At 42.1% G+C, this 22,956-nt stretch overlaps 1 protein-coding gene across 3 annotated transcripts in view; it reads left to right on the forward strand.

Moving 5' to 3' along the window:
- SUGCT (succinyl-CoA:glutarate-CoA transferase) overlaps positions 1–22,956 on the forward strand; it is a 311,799-nt gene that overhangs the window by 149,118 nt on the left and 139,725 nt on the right. The gene's annotated exons all lie outside the window — the stretch shown is intronic.

A 22,956-nucleotide genomic window follows, 5' to 3' on the forward strand; every position in this document is an offset into this window, starting at 1 on the left:
GCAGGGTTGCATGGCATCTGGACTGGGTGGGCTCCTGACTCCAGGTGTGTGGGGTTTGCTGGAACTCAACAAGGAGACATGTGGAGAGGCTGCATATTGCCACACAAGGCTGCATTGCACAACAGAGTTTTAAATCAAGTCTGTGCCAGGAATGGGGAACCTTTAGCCCTCCAGATGTTGAGTCTATTCTCCATTGTTTGCAGATCAAATAAATGACAGTACAGATCAGCTATTTGGACCTAGTCCTCTCCTAAGGTTTGCACCTGTAAGTTTGTGGGAGTAACTGGCTCAGCTGTCCTGACTGGAGAAAAGCAGGTGTCTGCTCCATGCAGAGCCGGTAGTTTGCTGTAGGGGACATCCTTTGCCTGCAGCAGTTCTCAGGCTCAGCTGGTTGCGCCTCTAGTTAAAGGGCCTCAGGTAGCAGGTTAGCCTGGCACCTTAGAGAGTTAAGGCCAGAGTAAGATGATACTGGGCTGCACAGACCTGTGATTTGACTAGGTGTAAGTCTGGTTTGCATGTTCACTATTAAGAACAGAGAAAATGTATCCGCTACTGACTGCTAAAGCTTTAACTACCCTGACTATGTCTTCAGGCTCTAAGCCATGGTAGAATTTACCGCATTTCCTTGGGTTTTAGGATGTGTTGAGTTATGCATCGCTTCTGGGCAATTAATGCAGCCGAATGGCCTTTGGAATGCACTCTAATATCAAACTGCAATCCAGCTGAAAGGAGAGGATAAACATGAGTAAATAAGGAAGTGATTAGAGTTTGCGAAAATTGTTTAGATTTTGGTGGAATTTGCTATAATCTGCTAATGGCAACAAGTGCTGTTGAATTTCTGGTGCCAGAACGAATGCTAGAGATGGAAGAGAAGGGATTTTCTGCAGCTCTCTTGTACCATTTATGATTTCCTAAAAGCCCTTCTTATGGGTCCTCTTGGTCTGGATTTGCAGGCAACTTGGTTTGCTGCCAGATGCTCCATCTTCTTAAGCTTGCACCTCTCTATAGAGCCCTAATGTTTTCCCCAAAGAGTACTTTTTTCTTTCCCCTTTTTAAAGCTCTCTAATTTAGGTTTGGCAGTTGAAGTATGATGCCAGTTGAATGTTTTGAGAACTAGCAATAAATAAAGCTTTAAAACATCCATTGTTTTGTCTCTCAGTGGCTGTGTTTTGCAGTTGCATAAGCATCCTTAGGCTAGTGAAGTGGAAATCAGATTGGATTACATCTGCTAAGGTCACATTTTGGTTAGGATTTTCCCCTTCCAAAGATCCAATTTATCCTCCTTTGTATCATAAATAGAAAAGTGAGGAAGAGCTGTGCTATTTTATGAGACTATTTCCAATAAGAAATTGGTTCTGCTAAGAACATAATATTGACTAATTTGAAAAGCATAATGAAGCATTGTGTCTGGGTTATATATTTCCCCCTTGGTGTGAACATAGCAAGTAATCCCCTGTTCTCATCCACCCTAAACAACCCCTGATCATGTATATGCCTTCTAAGAATCTAGCCCAATAAGAGACATAAATTGGGAGACCAAAGGAATTGTTTACTCTGACCATCCAACTAGATTGCCAGAGAGTCTGTTTAGAAGGCTGGTTTGGATGAAACTCTCAAGTCTGTAGAACCTGTGTGTGGTAGAAAAGCACAACCCTACCCACCCACCAGTCTGGCCTCTCCTTCCTTCCAGGGTCCATGAGTTAATTGTAATTTTTGAAGAGGGCTTCCTTTCAAAAAGGCCAGTATGCATAGGCCTGAACTACAATAATGCCAGGAGCTGTGGAAAGAACCAGGAACCTTCAGCTCACTGTACAGCTACCCGGTGTGGTTATTTGTCAGAGCAACAACATAAAATCTCTTCCTGTCAAAGATGTTTTCTCAAGCTCTAGATTGGCCTTGCCCACCCATTGGGCCTTCCTGGACAAGAAGAGCCATAAAAGGCTTCTTGTTCGGACTGATACTTTTCTTGAGCAACAAGGTCTTCTCATTGTTTGTGTTCCTTGGCTCTGGTTCAGTCCTTTGGCTCTGATTTTCTTGCTCCTGACTTCTGGCTTCCAACTTCTGGCTCACCTCTGACACCTGCTTACAGCTCACCCCTGATGAGTCGACACTTTGATGGATACGAGTGGCTGAGATTTCTCTCTCCCACTGCACATAGGCTATACACATTTATCATCTCATCCCAACTGGCCCATGTGTGTGTCTAAAAGACAAGAGCTGGGACTTTGTTGTATATAGTTCAGAAGGACTGATAGGAAGGGGAAAGGTTTCTCAAATGAGCCTCTTTCCCATGGTGTTTTTGTCTCCAAGCTCCACCACTTATCTCCACAAAGGAGGTGTTGTTAGCGGGAACTGTTCCCACGTCAGCAGGGGGCATGTTCGGCCCCCTGCATCATCTCCCCGGCTGCTGCCCCGCCCTACAGCAGGCCAGCCAATAGGGTTGGCCTGGGGGCTGGGTTTAACCACATCCAAGTGGCAGCCTCTGGGACTCATTCTGCTTCCTGGAAGTCGTCGGATCACCTGCCCACCCACTCTTTAGGCTAGGTTTGTGCTCTTGACCTCGCTATGGACCTTGGTTGGTTGCCCAGGTGGCCTGGTAGGAGTTTTTGTCCATTTGGCTAAATTGGCACCAGCCTTTTCGTTTTTCACGTACCTCGTAGCAATTCGTCACAACTTTTCCGGTTTTGGCGGTTAGGCATTGGAATATGTGCTGTGTGTTGGGGGGCGGGGTGTGGCCATCACCTTCCCCACCCCATTTTGGGTATTCCGTTAAAGGAATTTGGCGGTCGTGGATCCTGTCTGATGCCCTGCTGGTGGCTAGGGCCATGACACGACCCCTGGTGACATCAGGGGAAGCTTCTAGTTGTATTTGCATCAACAAGCTCCTCCCACTGGTTGTTAACCTTCAAATGACCCCCCACTGTGTGGCTGGGGTTCGATATGGGTTCTTTGATCCAGTGCCTAAGCCAATATGGCTCGCATGCTGTAACCAATAAAAGTTGTGGTCTTTTTCAGCCTATTAACCTAAAATACTTGTGTCCGTGTCCATTATTTCTCCACTACACGAGTTAGGGTCCTCAACTCACAACTGATCCCATCTCCTACATACCCTTATCTTGTTATTGGAGATGCACAGTCATTGCAGGTAGTGAACAAGGAGTGATGAAGCCTGATGGAGGAGCTGTGAGAATGCAAAGACAGTAAGGAATGACTGCAAAACCTATTGATGAAATAGGGGAAAGCAGCCGAGCTTCTCTGGCTCCTACTCTACTTGGCAGGTCATTGCTTGCTGTGGCTTTTTTGCATAGAATCATAGAGTTGGGTCATCCAGCCCAACCCCCTACAATGCAGGAATTTCAGCTAAAGCATAAATGAGAGATGGCCATCCAACTTCTTGCTTGAAAACCTCCAAGGAAGGGGAGTCCACAACATCCCAAGGGAGACTGTTCCACTGTCAAACAGCTCTTTCTGTCAGAAAATTCTTCCTGATGTTTAGTCAGAATCTCCTTTATAGGTGTTTAATTCCCATAGATTTTTATTTTCAAAGCTGCTGTCAGCCTGCAAGAACATTTTACTGTGGGGCATTTTCAGGATAAATTGCTAGCAAACAAATGTTGGGATGAAACAAGATAAGGTGCTAAATGTGTCAGTCGAAGCTCTGAGTGTGCTTTTTCTTTCTTTTTTTTCTTGTACCTAGCTGCTGTGGCTGCCCTGATTTTCACTTGGACTGCAGTAGGTGGGCATGGAGGGGGGTGGAACAGAGGGCTTTCAACTCATTGCTGTTGTAGTCTTAAGGAAAACCATCCCTTTGAAGCTGATGTTTGGGTTCTCATTGGGCCAGTGGAAGCTTTCCTTGGGGGTGGGGTGGGGGTCTTCAGTGGGGCTTTTTTTCAGCTGGAACTCAGTTCTGGCTCCTCTCAGGTGGGCACCATTGCCATTATAAGAGAGACCAAGGGAGGTGTTCACAGTGAGTTCCTGCACCTCTTTCTCTATAAAAATAGCACTGGTCTACAGTAAGATTGTGTTGGGCAACAAAGGGGTTAAAAATGCTTCCTATGTGCTGCAGTTCTAATGAAAATTAGCTACACCCCCGTTTGCAACTTTTAACAGTAAAAACAAACAAACAAGAAAGAAAGAAATGTAACTTAAAGTGATGAGTTTAGTGTGATGTGGCCCTTACCTATTTATTAAATATCACTGTACCTTAAAGATGTGATTGTAGGTAATGCCTGCTATTTAGCTCAGCATACTTATGCAAGCAAGGGTTGAAAATGGTGGGTAGCTTCCTTCAGGGTAGATTAAAAATGAAATGTGCCTCCAAAATAGGAAGCAAGTCAGAGCAGGGGCTGTGCTGAAGGATCCTTAGAGAAATGACTCTTATGTGCAGTTTAGTGTCCGGGAGTCTGAAAGAAAGTACTAAAACTATTGGAAAGCACTGTTATTTTCTCAAATTTATACCCACCATCAAAGCTCTGTGACATTCCTTGGAGTGTTCTAAACACTTTTGCTCATCCTTCCCCATCCCTCCAATACAAATGCTAAATATTATTTTTAAGAATTTGGCTGCTCATCCAAAATTATTAGATCTGAGACTAGGGATTTCATAGTGCATTTCTTCCAACAAATGCTGCTTCTGGTTGGGCCAAGGCAGCCTATTTGCCTGAGGTATCTTGGGAATCCTGTTCCTAATCCTAGTTTGAAGCAAGAACTAACCAAAGACCTCATTACATTGAAAGATCTCCATAGGAAAAAGGAGCTTTCACCTTTCGCTTACAGTGTTTACACTTATTTTATCCTAACTTTATGTCATGAGAAGCCCACCAGATGCAGAGCAACGTGAGTTGGTAGGTAGAATGTTCTCATGGGGTGAGTTAGAGAAATACAACCAATTTGTCCATATGAGAAAATATTTTTTACTAGTTCCTGGGGACAGAGACTGATGATTAACTTGCTCCACTGATTTCAGTGGGACTAAAGCATGCGGGAGGCAGTGGAGGACAGGAGTGCCTGGCGTGCTCTGGTCCATGGGGTCACGAAGAGTTGGACACAACTAAACGACTAAATAACAACAACAAAGCATGACTAACAGCACAAGCCTATGCAGAATGAAATGCAGAGTGGAGTGGAGTGACAAAGGCCTATTGATTTTAATCAGACTGAAGTGCTTCTGACTTAGGGTGCGGATTAATCCCTTCAGTTTTCCTGGTTATGATACTGGCACTTTTGTCCCAGTTTCTAACATTAATTTTACACTACATTTCCTGTTGCATTATGGAATGGTGGCTTTTTGACCACAGTTCTGCCATGTTGCACCAAATTTCATATACTCCAGGCAGTTTCACTACTCCCCCACCCTTAGTGCACATGTGTGCTTCTGTCCATCCAAGATTCACCCATGAAAACAGCAGGAAAGAACTGTATATTGGAATACCCCCCTAAATTTTGTCACACGGCATGGCGTGACATGATGCATGAAATCAATACAATGTTGCAAATAGATTTTTTTTCCCTGGAAGCAATTAATGCAAAAGTGAGCGCGAAACTTCTGCTGGATTCTGCTAGATTTCTAGAAGTGGCTTTTATGTTGTATGAACAATCACATAAAATGTGGAAATTATAAGGAAAAGAAAGGAAAATGGAATAAAGTGTCTTCTGAGTGCTTCCTAAGTCTGGATGTGGTCCAAGGACTTCTGTTAACAACAAACAATAAGAAAGCAAATCTTCCCTAAGCCTGTGTTGAAAGCCACATGGGAAAAAGGTCCAGGGCACACTTTGCACCCCACTATTTGCAGAAGTGTGTGGAGTAAAGTGAAGACCAAGGAGCATTCTTTTTAAAATGTTGATATTCCACCTGCTATTAAAAATGGCTATATTGCTGGGGTCTGGGTGTTGCTGATTCTTAATGTTAAGAATTCACATGGTTACTGTAGTCCTGTGAATCCATCCCATGCTGCTCTGGTAACAGGAATATGCGCGCGGGCCAGAAAGTGTTGGAAATAGCACTTCAGCATCAGAGGCTGGATAGGGAAGCCTCTGCTTCCTCTTATGTGATTCTGCCCCACCTGTGTGGTTTCTGCAGCCTTTCAATATGGAGTCGCAACTCCATCTGTCCCTGTAACCTAATAATTAGCAGCAAGCAGGGGGGCCAACGAAGAAAATATTGGGGGGGGGAAGAGCAGGTAATCCCTGCCCTGCGCAATCAATCGCAAGATGTGGTGCATGAACACCATTTGTCTGGCAGTGCCCATCAGCTTGGGGTGGGGCAGCTCCCTCAAATATTTTATTGAGGGGGTGCTGAAGGGACCTCAGTTGACTCCTATGACAGCAAGGGAGCAGTGGCTTACAGAACCAGGGCAAATGCTCAGAGCCAGCCCCAGGAAGAAAAGAGAGTAGCCGTTTGGAAGTGTGGAAATACCCAAGAAAAGGCCAGCATTATCCATGTTGTCATCATCAAGGTCCTGCTGATGCCATGGACACTTTGGAAAAAGGGAATTAAGAGTCCGTTTGCAATTTTGCATCTAAAACTTGTTATCCTGTGTACACACTGGCAGGTGTGCCCAGTGAACCAGAATGGCATGTGCTTGGCTGCTATAATTCCCAATTTTCACCCTCTTTTTATGAGTTTTTGTTTTTGTTTTAGAAAAACATGATGTGACTTTGAAATTACTTGGATAGTTTCTTGAGCTGGTGTGTTTATGTAGCACTTTGCAATCTAATCAAGTAACATTTGTTAAATAAAATGTGTGCACACAAAAAAGACAGCCAGAGGGAAGAATGTTGTGTATTATTAAACACATTATGAGAGCTCCTTTGAAACTTTGTTGATCTTTCTGGAAATATTTGATAACGTACTAAAAGCAAACAAGTAATAATGCTAAATAGTCCATGTTGTGATAATTTCACAAGGTTGTTTGCTTGAATTCTCATTTAAATCTGTGTTTGTTCTCTTGCCACAACCCCCCCCCCTTTCTCTCTCTGTTTCCCCTTTTGAAATCTCAACCTCGGGTTAAAAACATTTGCTGGAGCTGTTTTAGTTGGCTGTGTGAAATAAATATTGCACTACTCTCTTATTGCTTTAAAAACATATATTTTTAATGTGTTAAGCTGTGAGGTGACCCCCTTCTCTACTAGAACTTATTGTACTACCCGCTTTGAGGTCCATGCTCTAATTAGCAAAAATGAAATAGCAATAAAAATGTTAACAAGCCTTCAGACCAAAACATGCACACACACAGAGAGAAGGAAGCTTCTCCTATTCTTTCCTGGAATAAGGCTTTGTCATCTCTGATTTCTTGGTGCCTTATGGCTATCTATCCTCTATGGCCTGACTCCTTCACTTCATAACCATCAGATCTCCAGACCATGCCGGCCTCCCATTCATCTGCACAAGATGATTCTGAGCCTTTGTAATTGTTTCTGCCTCTGTGTATCTGGTGCTACAGCCCTGAACCAGTAGGATGGGCATGCAAATGGACTAATTGTGAAATAGAAAGTTCAACATTATTACATACAGGCACACTTCAAAAAGGGGCCAACTCAGGCTCCAGTTTTAAAAACATTAGGCCTGTGGTCCTCATGGGCAGAATTACCGTAGGAACTGAAAGGATGCTGTACTCTTTGCCAGCTGTGTTATCCTGAATGCTCATCTTTCTGTTGATTGACACCAATCAGAGGGATCAGGAAATTCAGGAAGCGGCACTGCTTCATCCTTGATTCAGCGGTGTTCTCCTATATATGATCAATATTGGGGGTTAATTCAACATTTGTGACATCCCTCCTTAACTACACTGAATGACTTCTCCATTCCCCACTGGTTTATGCTTAATCTGCCGTACCCCTTCCTTGTCTACAGATATTAATTTCCCAGGCTTGGCACCTGCGTTCTCCACTAAACACGATCAAGCAATGGCATTGGATTTGTTCACATCAAGCTGTGACTTCTCTAGAGAAGTGCCCTAAGATCTTGTGGTGAAGGGTGGTATATAAATCATAAATAAATCGTAAATATATAAATATGCTTTCAGACTGTGGTATAGCCTGTGGTCAGTATGAAAATGCTAGAGGTGGCATAAAACCTCTAGCTAAATATAGAGTAAAATTTATTCAGTCATGATAAAATTGACCACCTGGACCATTGGATTTTTATTCTTTTAGGACAGACTTTTTGAGGCCGCTCTGGTATCACCCCAGCATTCTGGCAACATAAAACAGACTTCGCAGAGTCACGTTGTGGGTCATCCCCACCCCCTTATCAAATGTCAGATAACTTCAGAGCCTGCTTACCTCCTCCTTTAAATAACAAAGAGAGTTTAAGGGTGGAGTGCTGAGATATTTCTCCTGCCAACTAACTTAGTCCCTTAACCAAAGCCATATGAAACCCAGTAAGCCCACTGGTAGTTGCCTTGCTCTGTTTACTAGCCTCTGGGAGAAGACCTCTTTGGCTTATCTTTGAAAGGGGAACCATAGGCCACTCGCTTCCCTTCCTTCAGCAGGGATGTTCCTCCTAAGGAGGCTACCGAGAGGAAATGAGCCTCGGAGCTCCTGTTCCGATAGGGAGATTTGCAATCCTCTATCTATTTTTAGTCTGCTGATCTTTCCACATCTGGAAAAGCTTTGTGTGCATAAATAATCTCATCTGCAGCAATGAAACGTGTCCAGGCAAAGGCCGTTGTAATTGTCTTTACGATAGAAATAATTGATATATGAATATTGGCTGTGGCACACTTAAAGTTGGGCCTGGGGTCTGCACCCTGTGACCTGATAATAATGTTTCAGAGTGCAAACAGAGTTATTGCCAGTTTTGGTGCTGCCCCTTGTAACATGGATACTTTTCAGGAGGGGCCACCAAACATCAGTCACAGACCACCAAGATCCTTCGGTAGATGTGAAACAGCATTTCAAAATTGGAAGGGGCGGACTTCCGGGACGGCGCCATCGCCGAATGGCGGACTCCCTCCGAGCTCCGGAGGGAGCCTGCACGGCAGGGGCTGGGTCCTACCGCACCGGCGATGCGGGGACCCTTAAAAACCACGGCCACGGGGGCCGTGGACATGGAGACTCGGCTGACACCGTTAGCGCCCTCCCGACTCGTGAAGGAGCCTTTTTAAAGGCTACGGATCGGGTGCCGGGGAGAAGCGTGGTGTTTTGAGTCCTCTGCTATCCCTGCCGTGCGAAGCCGCATGCCATTCGGCGGAGAGCGCTGGCTTTTTCCTTTGAAAATTCGGACCTAAAAGAACAACCCGTAAGTAATTGGAACTTGGATTAAAAAGAGGGACAAAAATTTTAAAAATTTCGGAGCGAGCGGGGGAGGCGCAAAAAAGGAAGTCAGCCACCCCCTCCATTGTAGAAGGGTCAAAGCAAAGGATCTGATAACTAAGATCGGAGTAACATCATTTTGGCAAGTTTTTAACCTCATGAGTGAAGAATATGAGATTGAGCTGGAGGAGGAAAGTAGAATTCGGACTTAAAAACAACCCCCCCTGGAACCCCGGGAGCGATCGAGGACGGAGTTTGGAGAGGAGAAAGGCAAGTTTTGACAGCTGTCAAAGAGCTGTCAAAGCGGAAAATAAGATAGAGACTATGTTACAAGGACTTTGCTGGTTATATTTGTTATAAATTGGATACAAATTGTTTTAAATAAGAATTATAAAGTTACTAGGGCTAATGGACGCGATTTGGAAGAGAACTCAGTTTTTGCAATCCACCTAGAGGAGCCGAGGGATATTACAAGTGGTTTTAGCTGGAAATTGGAACTGAACTGTTTATCTCCTGGGAAACTGCAGAAATGGAACATTATTATGACTACAGAGGCCACTACACCGAAGAAGACAATGGAATCATCTGTTGTGGAATGAAAGGAACTTGACGTAATGTTTTGTTTCTGAATAACAAGCCTCTGTAAAGGAACTAACTTTTGGAATTAGGACATTTGTGCAGGAAAACAGGGACAGAAAGAAATAGAAAGAGGAGTGTGATCAATAAGAACAACAAAATAACAAGAATTGGACCAAGTCAAAAGTGGGGACATTTGGGACATCCAGATTTGACAAGCTTAAGGATTATAATTTGGAGTTTTTCACTCCTGGATATAAAAATCTGGATGGGAAAAAATGGGCCTCTCTTTGAGACAGAATCCTTCCATGATTGGACATTTGAAACTAAAGAGGACTGGCAAAGGACTATGACTTAGAGAGACGTGGAAATATCGGACATTGAGGAACATTGGGAACGCAACCGGGAAAAGGGGGGGTGGGAAATGTGGAATCCAAAGGGCGTAAACTATGTTTTATTTAGGTTATGTACATCTATATGGTATTCTAAAGTGGGGAACTCGTGGTGGGAATAAGCCGATTTTAGGGGAATGGAAAACAATGTTGTTGTTGTTTTTTTTAAAAAAAAAAATTGGGTTAAGGATAACAAGTCTGAATTGAGGAGAAGAACTTGTTGAGATCATTTGAGAGATTTGGAATACAAGGGGGGGAGGGAAGGGGAAGTCCTGAAAGGATGTAATTGGAAAAAGATTTGAAATTGGATGTTTTATTAATTTGTAATTAATTGGAAAATTTTAATAAATATTATTTAAAAAAAAAAACAAAATTGGAAGGGGCTTTCCCTCCTGCAGGTATAGGACGGTATACATTATATTATAATAATTAATAATTAATAGGTCCCTCCTCCTGAAGGCATCTGAAGGCAGCCCTGTTTAGGGAAGCTTTTAATGTTTGACGGACTATGGTATTTTAATATTTTGTTGGAAGCCACCCAGAGTGGCTGGGGAAACCCAGCCAGATGGCAGGTATAAATAATATTTATTTATTTATTTATTTATTTATTTATTTATTTATAATTATACCTTCCTTGCCAGAGGCAGTACACCTTTGAATACCAGTCACTGATGATTGCAGTGTGGGAGAGAGTACAGTTGCACTCCGCTTCTGTTTGCAGACTTCCTGTGGGCATCTAATTGGCCTTTCTTTTGTTTATAGTCTGCATGTTGTAATGGATAATTCAGTGTTCTTGCCTGAGAATTATCTCCATAGGCAGACTTCACATCTAGTGTGAGGACCCTTCCTTTCATTAAACAGTCAGGAGATGGGCCGGAACACCTAGAGTTCTGGATACAGTTATCCACACTCTAGTTCCCTCCTATCTGGATTTCTGCAATGTTCCTTTGAAAACAACCCAGAAGCCGCAGATGCTCTAGAGCAAGGCAGCAAGACGGCTAAGATACAATCAAATCATGCCGGTATTTTGCCGCCTGCACAGGGTGCCAGGATGTTTCTCAGTGTTGCACTGTGAACTTCACAAGGCACTTGGAAAACAAAATAGTGAGTTGCTTACAGGGGTAAGCAACAGGGGTTATGATGAACTTCATGCCCTTTTAATCCTTGCCACCCATGGCTTATTCAGTTTAGCCAAGGGGTGCTGATTGGAGAGGTCCAGAGGGTGATCTGTGCCTCCCTGTGAGAGAGGGTAGTAGCTGCTGTCTTGTAAAAGACCCCCTCCCCACCATCTCTCTCTGGACTAACCATGAATGTCTGATTCTTGGGCAAGGTGCTTGAGCATGTTGTGACTCCATAACTGCAGGAATGCTTGGATGAAGCTGATCACCTTGATCCATTTCAATCAGGCTTCAGGCCTGGTTTGGCACTGAGACATATTTAGCTGTTCTGGTTTGTGACCTGTTGTCACGGTCCGGTTCACGGGCGATCAGAGCAGGCAGGGGACCTCAGGACTGGGGGCAAGATGGGGGTGGGTGGGAGCAGGAACAGGGGTCCAGAAGCCAGAAGTCAGGAAGCCAAGGGTCCAAGAGTCAGAAAGCAAGAAGTCACGAAGTCAAAGGTCCAAGGATCAAGAAGCAAGGAGTCACAAAATCAGGGGTCCGAGGATCAAAAAGTCACAGGTCCGGACTGGCAGAATCCAAGACCAGGGAGAAGAGTTGGCGGGAGAAGATTGGAGGAAATTTAAAATCTACTTACAGAAACATTGTAAAATTTTTGAATGTTGATGACATTGAAATGAAATGAAGGGGTTCTAGTAATAAGGTAAAAGATTAGGTAAGAATGGATTGATATTAGATGAAAGCTTGAAGCTAAAATATGTGAGGAAAAATAATTAAGGATAAACCAACAGGATATGAATTTGCTGAACCAATTTTTAAGTGGAATACAAAAAAGGGAGGCATGAGGAAGTCAGGAAAATAAGTTAACTAAAGAGGAGAAACTAAAAAAAGAGAGGGATTTTTGTTTTTCTTTTCTCTTTTCTTTTTTTATGTTAATTGTCTGTATTTTTGTATCTTTGTGTTTTTGTATTTTTTCTTGTTTTTTTTATTGATTGTCTTATAATTTATTGTGAAAATTTAATAAAATATCATTTAAAAACAAAACAAAACAAAAAGTCACAGGTCCGAGGAACAAGAAGCAAGGATTCAAGAAGCTTCAAGGTTCAAGGATCAGGAAGCAAGAAGCCCAAGGCAGGAAGCGTGTTGCTGTGGCAAAGAGCCAAAGGGAAATGCTGACCTTATATCCCTTCCCAGCTCTTGCCACCAGGTGCTGTGAGTTACCAATCGGCCTCACCTGTGTGGCCACGCCTTGCCTCTCCAGAACAAACTTAGGAAGGCCCCAGTCCTGCGAAGCCCTACTGGTCACAGGCTCCTGCACACACACCTGACACCTGTATTGTTGCATTCTCAAAGTAAAGGAAGGATATTTACTTGAGGCGTTCCCAAAGTAAAGGAAGGATTGAACTCTGATTAATAAGAATACACACAGAGACTTGAACCAGCAAGACTCTGGGAAGGGTGCGTATAATCGTGTCTCTCTGTGCCTGTCCAGTCTGCAGCCCCTGGCCCAGGTAGTTTTTATTCACAAAAGAACTTTTTACAGAGTGTTCGTAAGAACCAATCAGATTTCTTCTGAGCATTTCCACAAACCCACGTGGAGAGAAAGTTAAACCACCATAACTAATTAAGCACAGGGTAAACAAAGAACAGAACTACAAAGAAGAGCATTCGGCAACCCCGGAGGTCATGAACAATCAATAAATATAAGGAGGAGGGCCAGGAGGGCAGCGGATCATTATCACCTTTATGTGAGATCTGTTTCCTGGCCCTAAGATTAACATCCTAAGATTAAAGCTACATCCACAAAACTGCCCAGTCTTTGAGGACACAGGACACCTGCCTGTCTAAGTGTGTATGTGATTTGTGAAGAGCAAGGAGAAATGGGCAGCAGAGGCAAAAGGGCATGAAGAGGGCATGAATGTAAAATCTTATGGGATTTAATCAGAAATTATCGTCAATATATCAAACCCAGTCAACACAATGCTTTCATCGTGGACACGATGGCTTGATGTATATTTTATAATTCCTCATGGTAATCCCATCTGATCACTACATCTCTGGATATTTGCACTCCTACATGTATTGGGAGAAAGATAGGATTGTGTGTGGCCCTGTCGATTCTCCTTGCTCTTTCAGGAAGCTTTGATACCATCAACCATGGAGTCATTCTGGAGTGGCTCTGTAGGTCGGAAGCTGGGGGCTGTGTTGAGGCAGTGGTTCCACTTCTACCTCTAGGCTGTTTCTGGAGAGTAACACTGGGTGATTTCTGCTTGGGCCCATGGCAATTTTGCTGTGGGACCCCACCTTGTGCCCAGTGCTATTTAGCATTTTATATGACACTGTGAGGAGCAGTCAGCAGGGGGTTTGGAACCTGGGTCTCATCGGCTACAGCTGGTTCCCCACACATAGAAATTCCTGGATCAAGATAGTCTTGCTCTGGTTACATATGGACTACTGTAGTTCACTCGATATTGTCCGGAAACTGTAGCTAGTGCAGAATACAGCAGCAAAATTATTAACTGGCATTTTGGAGCAATGTCATATGGCATCTATTTTGCGGCATCTGTATTGGCAGTCTGTATGTTACTGGGTCCAGTCCAGAGTGCTAACACTGAAGCACAAAACCCTTCGTTACTTGGTACCTAGGTACAGTATGTGACAGCACAACATCCCCATATAGATTACCCTGAAGCCTGAGATCTGCAGAGGGGATTCTGCTTGTGGTTCTGCCAACAAACATTGTAGGAACCTGTAAGAGGGATTTTTTCTCTGTGGTGGAACACCCTTTACATGGCAGCAGGAATGTTCTGAATTTTAATGGGCCTTTGCTGCAGGGTGAAGGCCCATCTATTTTCTGAAGCATTTGAGGGATGAAATTTCATTTCTTCTTGTCTGGTTCTCTTTTGTATATCATTCTTGTATCTAAGATTAGCATGGATGCAGATGTTTCAATTTATGGTTTGATTTGGCATCATGCAAACATTCAACAAAATCTTGTCTTCAGTTGCTCACTATAAACAGTGAAGTCTCATAAAATCATATTGGCTTTTGTGCCATCACCTTAAACTCATAGGATGGTTTTTTACTTTAAAAAGATTCTAAATTAACTATTTGGAACACAGGTTATGTGCATGTGTGCATATCCACATGACCTTTCCATTTGTTAAGCTGCTGAAGAAATGTGTGTATGTGTGTGTATAATTACTCAACATTGTTCTTTCTTTAAACTTGATATCATTTGGTACTGTTTATTACTGTTCATTTCCTGGCTATGCTTGTAAGTATTATGCTTCCAAGGTACTATCTGTGAAATCATAGAAACTGCTAATGCAATGTGTTTGCTTCTTTTTCTTTTAAACTCTACATCTAAGCACAGGTTTTGTCCTTTAGCAACTTGGCTGTCAATGGAAATGGCTTAATAACTGTATAAAGCACTTTGTGTTGATTTCATAGGGCCTTTTAAACAAACAAAACAGATGAATAACTGGCCTGTACATGTAGTGGGATGTTGCAGTTGGGCCTGCCGTATATACACAGCATCCAGATATGGTGAAATGGACATACAGTGGGTACCTTGGATTACGAACTTAATTCGTTCGGGAGGTCCGTTCTTAACCTGAAACCGTTCTTAACCTGAGGCGCGCTTTTGCTAATGGGGCCGCCGCGCCGCCGCCACGCGATTTCTGTTCTCATCCTGAGGCAAAGTTCTCAACCTGAGGTACTACTTCTGCGTTAGCGGCATTTGTAACCCGAAGCGTTTGTAACCCGAAGCATTTGTAACCCAAGGTACCACTGTAAATTGAATCATCTTCTTTATTGCTAAGAATTCTTTCCTTGAGGGGAGCAATTGTAGATTGCGTAATGTTTTCTCGGTGTTTGAACCATTTATCACATATTATCATAAGGGCCACTTGAGCTTTTGTACTGCCCAGTTTATGAATCTGTCATAAATAGCTATTGCCACCAGCTGCCTTGATAAACTCATTTCTGCCAGGGCAGCTATTATTGTCGTTGTCTCACTGAAACTGGACGAAACAACAAATGTTGTGGTTTGCAGATGGTTGACATCAGTGGGGTCATAGCAGATAGCTCAGTGAAGATGTCGACCCAGTGTGCAGCTGCTGTAAAAAAAAGGCAATTTCCGTTCTAGGGATCATTAGGAAAGGAATTGAAAATAAAACTACTGGTATCCTAATGAAGTTATTGTATTTTAGTGTTCTGTTGGAAGCCGCCCAGAGTGGCTGGGGAAACCCAGCTAGATGGGCGGGATATAATTATTATTATTATTTAAATAAAGAAGTTAAACTAATCTATGGTGTAACCGAGGACGAGATGGTTGGATAGTGTTCTCGAAGCCACAAACATGAGTCTGACCAAACTGCGGGAGGCAGTGGAAGACAGGAGTGCCTGGTGTGCTCTGGTCCAGGGGGTCACGAAGAGTCGGACACGACTAAACGACTAAACAACAACAAAATGGTGTAACCACATTTGGAATACTATGTAGCATTTCTGATCGCCTCACTTCAAAAGGATACTATTGTAGAGTTGGAAAAGGTTCAAAAAATGAGCAACCAAAATGATCAAAGGCTGGAGGACTCCCCTGCAAGGAAAGGTTGCAGCATTTGGGATGTTTGAGTGTAGAGAACATGTGAGTAAGAGGCACCATGATTAGAAAAGTTTATAAAATAATGCTTGGCATGGAGAAGACGGATAGAGAAAGGTTCCTTCTTTCTTGTAACACTGAGACTCCTAGACAGCCAGTGAAGCTGAATGTCGAAAGATTCGGGATATCTTGCCTGTTTTGTGTCCTCTGGTTGCTTCGGTTTGGGTTTGTGCATGTGCATTGGGAGTAAGTTCACAATCAATGTTTGTTATGTACAGTATGTTTTGTTTGTTATCTGTATTTTGTTTTTGAACCCCCCCCCCAGTAAAAATCATTAAAAAAAAAAATAGATTCAGGACAGATAAGATAGTACTTCTTCACACAGTACCTAATTCAACTATGTCACTCCCATCATTAGCAGGGGCAAATTTGCTCCTCCCCACCCATTAGCTAAGGAAACTCCATAGACATTTCCTATGGGCAGGAGTCATAGGGGGAGCAGACCTGGTCAACTGAGGCTGCTTTGACCTCTACTCATCCACTACGTACAGCTGCTGAAATGCCCTGGGGATAAGAGGAGTGCTCCCCTTTATATGTTGAATAAACTCCCCCACCCTAACTTATTAATTGACTCTTGATTTCTTGATTGAATAGCTGTAACAGCAATATCATTAAAGTTGCCCATATGCCCAGAAGAATAAAAACCGTCCCTCACTGAAGTAAACATAGGGAAGCATTCAGAATAAGCAGTGCCTGAGACAAAACAGAAGGAGGGGGAAACACAACGACAGCGACGAATGTACAATGCAAGGTGTATCTATTTGCAATGTTTTAATAGTACTGGCTGACACCTTGCCTTAAATGCAGCCACTCACGGCCAGCTCAAAATTGAAAGGTTTGAGTTAGATGCTATACGTGTTTATTTCCCCATCTGTTTCCTTCGTTTCTGAGTTCCAAAGTCTCTTTCCTTTTTGTTCTTAAATTCTCTAGTGTCTAAGAATCCCTTTAGCTTTCTTGCTATTCTTGTAATTGATAGAACAGTCACATTTGCTAGAATACACCTAAGGGGCTTTTTGAATTGTCGTCATGTTGCAGCACTCAGGCAGCATTTTGAATGGGAGCCAGTCGTAGCTTTGAATAATTTGGTATTGGGTAATGAGCTCTGCAGACATTTCAAATACTGTATTGTTTTCCGTCTATAGGCAGGTAGGTCTTTAATCTAGTATATTTTCCTCCTTAACTAACACGATGTCCAGTATGCAACTTCATTCATTTTTTTGAACAGTGTCTTGCCAAAAGGATTGTAATCTGGATTTTTCAACAAAAAGGAGGCTTTGTTGCCTTCCTGTTTGTGATGGTGATTATTGCCTACAGTCTTCCTTTAAAAGCAAATTATAAAAAGTCAGGCATTACTTTCCTTCCCACATTCTAATTTTCATATGCTTTGGGGGCTGTTTAGTTCTTGCTAAGAGAGAAGCAAAGGGCTTGTTAAATGGATTACCCTCAGAGGTCACCCTCCCCCACCCCATTTCCCCCTGGTAACTACAGTGCAAACAGATTGTACTCAGATTTTGGACCAAAAAAGTCTTGTGTGATGCTCCACACACAAGGTTTCATGTCAAGCTGTAGTTTTACAGTTCTATTCTAAACATGTGTGCTCAAAATTGTTCAATGGGGCTTTACTCCCAGCGCAAGTGGATAAAGGATTGCAGCCTTAGACAGCGTCTCTAGCCTCTATAAATTATGCGGAACTTTGTAAAATGGCCGTGGTCCCGTGAAGAGTATCATAAATCCCTGTAAGTGTTTTAGGGTCAGTGTGTGCAAACCCAGATGTTTTGCAGGAACTTGTATTTTTTTTATTTCCCTCTGGGTGAAAGGTGGAGCATCAGACCTCATGGTCCTTGAAGTCCTCCACAGCAGGTTTGATGTGCAGAGGATGTGATCTGTTTTGGAGGACCAAACATTTATGTTCAATGTCACTCATGCATATTCATTATTGATCTTGCCCTCCCCCGCCTCTCCCCAGTTACTCCCCAGGGGTTTGCCTTTGAGCCTCTCTCTCTGTGCACTGCAAAGGATGCCCATCCTACAAGGCATGGCAATTAAAGCTACTCAGAGTGACTTGATGCTGGAGTGTGGTCCAACATAGTATGGGACTCTCCCAGTCATCGGAACTGGAATACGTCTAAGATCCTCATGAATAGTCTGAGCAACAGAAGCTCAGGAACATACAACCACAAGACACAGCACAATAATTAAAAGAGGAAGTTCAGAATGTTTTAATAGGGGTAACTTGGTAATAAAAACTGCAAAATTCAGTGCTTTAGTTTTAGATCAATAATTTAGATGCCAGCAGCAGCAGCAGCAGCAGCAATAAATACCTTAACATTTTGATTGGGATTTAAACCTCAACCGCCCAATCTTAATAAGTGATTGCTCAGTGGAAACAGGCATAGTAAATTTATTCCCTGGCTTTTAAAAATTGTTTAAAATTGTTTCCAACCTGCTCCAAAACATATTGGAACTCCACGACGTTGTTTGCACATTGCCTACCTTGAGGTAAAAAGTTTAGGGAAGCTTTTAATGTTTGATGTATCACAGTATTTTAATATTCTTTTGGAAGCCGCCCAGAGTGGCTGGGGAAGCCCAGCCAGATGGGTGGGGTATAAATAATAAATTATTATTATTATTATTATTATTATTATTATTATGATTTACATTTCTTGCTGATGTTTCCAGGAAGTGATGAATCTTATTAAAATGGCTACGATACTTTAAGTACAAGCATTGATGAAATTAGGCATTCATTATTTTAGAAAAAACAAATTCTCTCTGATGTATATGATCTAACTATTGGTCCTATGTTCTTTTCTACATTTGACACAGCTGCTTATGCTGTCAAAACTTTTCTGGAACTTGTGTTCACCACAAATGAAGGAATGCTCTGAAATAGCAAGTCTCCAGTTTTAAACAACCAACTTGGGCCAGAAATTTCCTGAACGTGGTTGAGCTCAGCTTCAGATGTAGGCCAGTGACTGACGTATCTCCTGACTTGATCTGATGCTTAAGAGGAAACTCTCCCTTCCACTACCACTCCCTTCCTTGTGCACCTGGCCAGTTGTGCAATGCTGACCAATGAACAGCTGCTAACAATGAGGAAATTGTGCTTTGTAAAAAGTAGTTCAGGATCTGTTGGCTACTCTCTTGGGAGACTTGAAGCAGGAGGCGCTTCTTTTGTGCCAGGATGGGTTTTTCCCCATTTGAAATGATTGTCTCTGTGTTCAATTAAACACTTTTATCACACACACACACACATGCACGCACACGCACATGGGACTCATTTCTCTATAGGGCCTATCCCCACACTGGCATACATCTGGCAGTATTGGATGTTTTATAACATACAAATATTTGTAGATCTATTTATAGTCTGATAAATTTCCCATGTATAGATGTATTGCAAAATGTGTGCATATGTACATGCAAAATTAGTTCACGTGCATGCTTTTCTATAAGGTGTGGTTTTAAAAAGTGTCTATTTTAGAGGCATTTGCACTGACTGAATGCCCTTGAACAAACATCTTGTAATACTTTACAAAAAAATGTGAAAAATTAAACCAAACAGGATATGAAAATTCAGTGCCAAAGGAATGAGTCCTTAGGCGTGTGATCGAAATTTAGCTAATAACATAGTCTAATCCGTGAAAGGAACTAAGTTCCCTGGGTTAAAGGAAAATAAGCGAGAACTGCTAAGCCGCAGTCCACAAACTGCTTAAAAATCAAGCTGTCCTGAAGTACTCTCATAGACTTCATTGGAATTGCTAAGAGCATTTTCTGGCATAAAATGATTTCTAGATTGCAGTCTTCACGTTTTCAAGTTTAAAAGCCATATGTTGGTTTATTATTTGATTATTTATTTAACTTCTATACCAATTAATAGATTAAAAAGATCTCTAAGCAGTCTAAACCACTGAGCCTCTTGGGCTTGCCGATCAGAAGGTTGGTGGTTCGAATCCCTGTGACAAGGTGAGCTCCCGTTGCTCGGTCCCTGCTCCTGCCCACCTAGCAGTTCGAAAGCATGTCAAAGTGCAAGTAGATAAATAGGTACCACTCTGGCGGGAAGGTAAACGGTGTTTCCGTGCGCTGCTCTGGTTTCGGTGTTCTGTTGCGCCAGAAGCGGCTTAGTCATGCTGGCCACATGACCCAGAAAAACTGTCTGTGGACAAATGCCAGCTCCCTTGGCCTGTAAAGTGAGATGAGCGCTGTAACCTCAGAGTTGTTTGTGACTGGACTTAACTGTTGGGTCCTTTACCTTTACCTTTTTAAAGCAGTGTACAAAAAAACTGAAGCAACAACAAACTTAAACGAAATATTACAAAAACACAGTTACAAATTAAAATGTTACATTTATACACAGTTACTAATATATAAAAATCAATATCAGTTCATTTTTTTTCTGTAACACCTTCCCTCTTAGCCTCCGGATTCTCACCTGGGGTCCAAACAAACTCTCAGCTCACCCACAAAAGTTTCACAATGAGGAGGCTTCCAGGAAACAACAGACATCACCCTACTCTCTCATTCTATTTCTCCCCCCCCCCATTTTTTTATTCATTTTATAACACAAATAAAAAACACAAACAGAAAAGACAAACAATACAAACAAATTCCTGTCATATCCTTATTTTTCTAAACATTGTTAAGTGGGCTTCCCCAAGTCCCACCTATCTGATTTTCATTTTACTTCATCTTTAGCAGTTTACCTATATCATAATTTCTAACCATCTTTTTTTTAATCACACTTAAAATAACTTCACATTTTATCACTTACAAATAATACTATTTTAAAATACCCTATCTTCTACTTCTAACCCTACAGCCTATATCCACTTCCAAAGCTATTCTAAGATTTAAATATTAACATATTTTTTCAAATATTCTTTAAACTTCTTCCAATCTTTTTCCACTGTCTCTTCTCTCTGGTCTCGTAGTCTCCCAGTCAGTTCAGCAAGTTCCATATAGTCCACCATCTTCATCTGCCATTCTTCGATAGTTGGTAAATCTTGTTTCTTCCAATTCTTCGCTAGCAATATTCTCGCAGCTGTTGTGGCATACAGAAAAAAAGTAACATCCTTTTTGGGGATTTCACCCCCCACTATACCAAGTAAAAAAGGCTTCTGGTTTTTTAATAAATGTTTTTTTCAACATTTTTTCCAATTCATTATAAATCCTTTCCAAGAAGTCTTTTACCTTGGGGCATGTCCACCACATGTGGTAAAAGGTTCCTTCTTTTTCTCTGCATTTCCAGCACTACTCTCTCATTCTAGACTTGCTTTTTATGGGCAGGCGGATGGTACTTCTTCAAGCTGCCCACAGCCGTGTCCCATTCAGCTATGCTCTCCACATCCAGCTCCAGGGGCATCAGGTGTGTTGAGTATCCAAGGGGTCCAGAGGATGGCAAAAGGGCCGCCTCTACTCACAGCTCTTTCTTCACCCTCTGTCCTCCACCTCCTCCAGCTGCTCAGTCTTCACAATCTGATTTCAGGTGTTAGAGATAACAAGCAACTCTGCCCCCTAAAAAACCCCTTTAGTCTGAACATGAGATGTGACTTGCTATTTCCAAGGTGAACAGACTTACTGTAGAACCTGAGCTTATCTCAGTTTTGTTTTTATCTCCCCCCCCCAAAAAAATCTAAACTGCATAATGATTGCTTGCATACTCTTAAGTTAATGTGAGCTATCATATTGATTCTTAATACCAATATCTAATAAATGGAAAGCAGGATTTTTCAGATATATTTACTTCAGGGAAGTTTTTAATGTGTGACATTTTGATGTATTTTTAATCTTTGCTGGAAGCCACCCAGAGTGGCTGGGGAAACCCAGCCAGATGGGCAGGGGACAAATAATAAATTATTATTATTACTTCATCTTGCCCTTATGTAATTGGCTAGTTTGACCATAATAGGCTTTTTGCCCTTAAGGCTGAGCTTAAAACACCAAAAATCAGAGAAGAACATTAAGCCGAAATGAATATTCATTTCTCTAGCTCTGAATGAAGTTTAGAAGGAAGTTGAAATCTTTGATCAAAATTGTGCTTTTCCTCCTATCAGAAACATAGTGAGCCCCTAACACCCATCTTACTAGTCTTTTGCATAGATCATCTCTTGCCATGAACAGCTAGAGAAATAGTAGATGAGTCAAAATGGTATTGACCATTTCAATCAGATCTGCTGGGTCATCTGGAAGCTACAATATTTGCACTTAATGGGTTTCTCTCAGTTCTCCTAAACATGCTGAACTGACCAAGGAAATCATGTAGAAATGCTGTTCTTCTAGTCCAGAACTTTCTTGAGCAGCAGGAGGCTAGAGATGTCCTTATTGTCTCATTCTCCAGATAGCTATCTGTCCACAAACAGATAGGGCTAGAGGTTTCCATCGGAAAGGCAGATAATCAGGCCTGAATCTCAAGATGCTAGACCCCATTTTATTCCAATGAGAATTTGCAAAAGCTATACAGTTTCACGAGTCCGCTTCAAGTTGATATTTTAAACTCATATGGTCAAATGCACCACAATCTCTGCTCTGTAATGGTTTGTCTGCCTCTTTTTAGATACTTCATATAGTAATGGCATGTAACTGCCAGTAATTAGGACTAAGCATTAGGAAGAAGTTTTCAGTTTTGGAGAAATTCAATGCTGAAAGACGCTGCCAAGAGATTCCCCTTTCTCAGAGGTTTTAAAGAAATGGCTGGACTTGGAGCTGTTGGGGACACGTTAGGTATAGAATGTCCCGTCTCAGGGCAGAAGACTTGGAGTACACAATCTGCTGTGTTCATTCCAACTCTGTGATCTTTTGTATTTTCAATAATTGGTCCACAGCATTTTCACCTTCTCCTCTCACAGCAGAGTTTAATATTTTCCTTCTCCCCTCTTTGAACAATCTAACTGTGGCAGTTCTCATGGGAGGAAGCTGAGTACATTAGTGTTACAAATAGGTTTCTTTCCGTTTT

This window comes from Podarcis erhardii, assembly GCF_964252035.2.
Source record: "Podarcis erhardii genome assembly, chromosome: 12".
Classification (NCBI taxonomy): domain Eukaryota; kingdom Metazoa; phylum Chordata; class Lepidosauria; order Squamata; family Lacertidae; genus Podarcis; species Podarcis erhardii.